The 4,824-nt window shown below is 25.7% G+C and overlaps 1 long non-coding RNA gene across 2 annotated transcripts; it reads right to left on the reverse strand.

The window, feature by feature from the left end:
• Window positions 1-2,952: 2,952 nt before the first annotated feature.
• LOC120130231 lies at window positions 2,953-4,076 on the reverse strand. Of its 2 annotated transcripts, none has more exons than XR_005516813.1 (3): window positions 3,930-4,076; window positions 3,541-3,606; window positions 2,953-3,059 (listed from the first exon to the last, which is right to left on the reverse strand). It is a non-coding gene; the product is annotated as an uncharacterized LOC120130231 (long non-coding RNA). The 2 variants fall into 2 exon arrangements; XR_005516812.1 differs by having other exon boundaries at window positions 3,541-3,662.
• Between the last annotated feature and the right edge of the window lie 748 nt (window positions 4,077-4,824).

Consider the following 4,824-nt stretch of genomic DNA (forward strand, 5'->3'; position numbering starts at 1 on the left):
TAATGTTCGATTGGAGTGAGGAGTGCATTCAATATCATCTGTCAAGGATTGCCTCATCAGTAACAATATGACATTTTTAGATGTTTATTTTGTTATTACTAGTCGGCATATACTTAAATATTATATGATGCTCTGATAAGACATGTGGTATTTGGTTTGTAGTACTATATTATATTCGAACTTAAGCTACTATGTGATGGGTTTCAAAATGCTATTTATATTAGTAGTCAATGAACGAACATTTTAAATATTATAATATTAAATCATTTTATAAATAATATTTTATTAGTTTTCAAGTATAATAATGTTTTAAAAGTCATGTGACAATTATGATTCGAGTATGAGGTCGTATACAGGGAATGAGTGTTACTTTTCTTATATGTTATGTTAAATATTATATAAAATTTTGAATAAATATTAGGTTGATTAATATAATTATTACTTTTTTTTTTAAATATCAACAAATGTAACTTTTTATTAGTTTATGATGATTACAATATATAATATATATTTTAAAGACTCTCAATTATTTTATAATAAATGTAACTTTCATTTACCGAATCTTTGTTTTCTTTGGATGGAAATTTATGATTGAGCTGAAAATTCTCCCCTATCAGTAACCAGAAAACTATAATTACGAAAATTTAAAATTTCGTTTTTTAAAAAAGTTCAATTATTGTTTAAAAATATTAAAAAATATCAAATATAAAATTTTAATTATAAATTGTGAAAATAAGATATTAAACATTGAGCAACGTGTCAAGTCATCCACTTAATGACATATATTTTTTTAAATTTTTAGATTTTTTATTTTCAAAATGTTTATTTAAAAATATTAAAAAATATCAAAAATGAAAGTTTAATATAATTAAAAGAAAATATAAAATATTAATCATTGAGATAATGTGTCACGTCATTTCTTTAATGCGGGCATGTAATGTCCTAGTCATCATGTTATAATAGTTTAATAAATTTAATAATTATTCTACATTTTTTTTGGAAGTTAATAGACCAAAACAATATGCAAGAAATAATTTAGGAACTACTAGTCTACTTTATCCTTTGAAGAATAACAATGAAATTTCTTTTCATAACTAATAGGGTTGAGGAACGAAATTAAGAAAATAAAAAAAATCGATTCGAATCAAATTATTCGATTCGGTTTAATTAGGTTTTTTAAATTTGCAATTTCAATTTTTTTATGTGGAAACCGTTTGAAAAAAATTAAACCGAATTAAAATAAATAAATAAACTAAGTATCTAAAACACATTCACATTGAATTTATTATAATACAAATTTTAAAAAATAAAATATTAAAACTAAAAATATTTTTTTATAAATTTAAATTTATATATCTGTATTCAATTTAAGCTTTAATTTTGACTTTTTTTTGAGGTTGAGTTTAAAAAATAGTAAACAACCAAATAACCCAAACCGAACCGAACCAACCCGAATTGAAAAACTTGATTTTTTATGTCATTCAATTTCAGTTCCCATTTTTAAAAACCCGTAAAATATGATTTGATTCATATTTTACTGAAAACCGAACCGAACTAATACACCCCTAATAACTAATGTTGAATTTTTCTGAGTGAATTTTACTGTAAACAATTCCATGGTAATCTCAATGAAATTTCTTTTGGTGATAGACTGATAGGATATATAGTATTAACGGATAACACTTTCCTCGTAAGAATAAAAAACTTCATGGTAGGATTCTAAAGGCTTACATTTTTAGGTGCTTATAAATTATATTTTAAATTAATTTTTTGTGTTTAATTTTTTATTAACAATAGGTATTTAATGTTTTTATTATATTTTTAAGAGCCTGCAGTTAAAAAATGTCAAGTTAAATGTGTCACATTTATATTTTTTATTTTTTAAAAATAAAATTATTTAAAAATATTATTTAAAAAAAATCTGAACGTGACATGTGTCATTTAACAAGTTTTTTAATAGTAGACATCTAAAAGGGTAACAAAGTAAATATTAGACAATTATTTTTAATGAAAAATTATGTAGACACCAGAAAGTCAATTTAAATAATAGTTAAGACACCTTAACTCCCCCTTACCCCATTGTATATGAGAATAAGGTTTTGTTGTTGTTGTTAAGACACCTAGGTGTATTAAGTCAATTCGAAATTAAGTTCACATTCATTGATCAAGTTTTAACATAATAACATTATCGAAATCCATTAGTAGTATTGTTTTTTTGTTGTTGTTATGAGTTTGAGTAATTATATTTACATGGTATATATATTATCAATAATTTATAAAAATATTATGAATATATATTACCTTATAATTATCCAAACTATTAAAAAAACATAATAGCATTAATGATATCGAATTTTCTAATTTATACAATTGATACCTTAATGTTTGAGTTTATATTTTAATTTCTATTTTATATTTTCTTTATTACTTTTTTTATCTTAATAAATTTGTCAAATTTTAAATTTTAGTAGTTAATTTCTTTTAAAATTTTAATTTTTTATTATGATAAGTATATTATTGATAAAAATAAAAATATATTTCAAAATCTATAAATAAAGTAGATTTTAAAAATATTAGTTATAAAATTTAATTAAATAAAATATTAAAATAATTAAACGATCTTAGTGGTTAAAAAGTTTATTGTTATTATTTGAGTTCTCAAATTCGAGCATTGCATATGCTAGGGAAATGAGAGTCTATTGTCAAATAATTGAGGTTTTTTTCTTTTATGTACTCTAAATTTATCAACAACAAAAATTTAAGGTCAAAGTTTAAAATTTTTAATAAATAATATCATCTGTGACATTTTTATTTGGGCAAAGAATTATTATTTTTACAACATATATTCTCCAGTTTCATTTTTTTAAATCTGACTTGCATCTTCAAATTATATCAATAACCATATATATATATATATTTCTTTAGAGCACTAAGAATTTTCCTTTGTTTGCTTTTGATGGTAACTGTAGATGCTCGATTTATCCGGGCCAAGTCAGAGCAAGCTCGAACCAATGGATTGGTTGGTTGGAGCTGTCTAACCATGCAACTGCTTTGATGTACTGCAATCAGAGAAAAAAGGATTTTCAGCCATGTATTATAACTGGTAAGTTATCGGCAGTTAATTAAAACAATTGAGGGAGCAGTTTGTAGAGAGTGGGGGTTTTTAATTTTGATTTAACCACCAGAAACAGAGACAAAGAGGGGGGCGACCAGAAAGAAAAAAAAAAAGGGAACACAAAAATTACAGAAAACATAATAGATTACACAGAGAAAAAAGAAAGATTACACAGAGAAAAAAGAAAGAGGAACCGGAGACCATTGTGAGAAAAAGCAAAAAAAAAATTGTTTTCCCATTCGTTTTTTTACACAACGAAGCATTCAAAACAAAGGCTGTGTAACAGGACTTTCCCATCTTCTTCGAAGGCAATAGAGATTCTTTTGAGGTATTTCTCGTACCTTCTTGATTTCTAGTGTGTTGACAGTGTGTATGTGTTTATTTCGAAACAAATGAGAAATGAAAAAATAGAGTATGTTATTTACCTTTAAATCAAATTTTTGTCATGGAGAATAGACAGCTTCGCCAGTTTCATCGGTCCGAGAAGGTAACTGTAGATTTTTAGGAGTTTGGAGTTAGTACCAGGTCGTGCATGTGTTTTGGAGTCCTGATTTTAGGCATAGATCAAAGGGGTCGATTTTTTAGAGTGAATAGCCAGAGAGTGAATCGAAAAACTACAAAGGAATTTTTTTTTAAAATCCATTAAAAATATTATGGGGCAACCATTTGAATAAAAAAGGTAACCACGATGCATAACAAAGATCCGTATTTTATCAAGCAAGGAAAAATCCATTCTTTAAGGCTTACATCTTCATTTTTTATAACGCATGTGTGTTCGGTTTTAAAGAAAATAAAAATGGACAATTAGACTTACCTGCGAATGGAGGCTCTCTGCGAGGTTTGTCAAAGAATGAAGCAGAGGTGGCCATGGATTTTGGCCCCTGGTTTCCATTGAAAAGATAAGCGTGAGGGAGAGAGTTGAAAAGGAAAGTGGAGAGTGAAGCTGCGGAGGGGTAAGTGTTTTGGGGGTTCCAGCGTGAATTAGCCTAGGATTAAGCATATAATTAGGTTTTATATCAAAATTGTTGGGGTAAATTAACTCTTAGTCACCATAACTTTAGGGATAAATTATTTTTAGGCCTTCTAGATTTATGTGTTTTTCTAAAACAGTCTCTCATTTGTTTAAATTTTCTTAGTTGTTTTAAATGTCTAGTGTCATTTATGTTATTTTTCATTTTATTTTAGTTTAAACCGAATAAGATAAATTTTATATCAGACCCTGTAATTTTAGTATTTTATATTTAGGTCACTGATTTATTTTTGATTTATAAATTTAATTTTACTTATATTTAAATTTAATCATTACATTTATGTATATATACACTTTTTAAATGTATAGTTTGGCATGTTATGTTTTTTATTTTTATATTGAGGTCACATGTGTACATAATATGTTAATATGCATTGATTTTTAATTAAAATATACATATATAATTTTTTGTATGTCACGTTGTATTATATTTTTAATTTAGTTTAATTAATTTTGGCATGACATCCACTTTTTGCATAATTTGCATGATACCCTCACGGGCATAACTCGACCTATTACATAATCGGACTAAGGGTAATATCCTTTTAATTTAAAATTGTCTTGAGCGGCCTGTCTTAACTGATTAGAGGGTCGTTATGACCATTTTAAGTTAAAAGTGTATCCCGAAAGTGAAACCAAAAATTGATTCGTCACCTAAAATTTGGGAACGAAAGAAAAG

Source organism: Hibiscus syriacus, unplaced genomic scaffold (genome assembly GCF_006381635.1).
Source record: "Hibiscus syriacus cultivar Baekdansim isolate YM2019G1 unplaced genomic scaffold, ASM638163v2 tig00110528_pilon, whole genome shotgun sequence".
In the NCBI taxonomy this organism is placed as follows: domain Eukaryota; kingdom Viridiplantae; phylum Streptophyta; class Magnoliopsida; order Malvales; family Malvaceae; genus Hibiscus; species Hibiscus syriacus.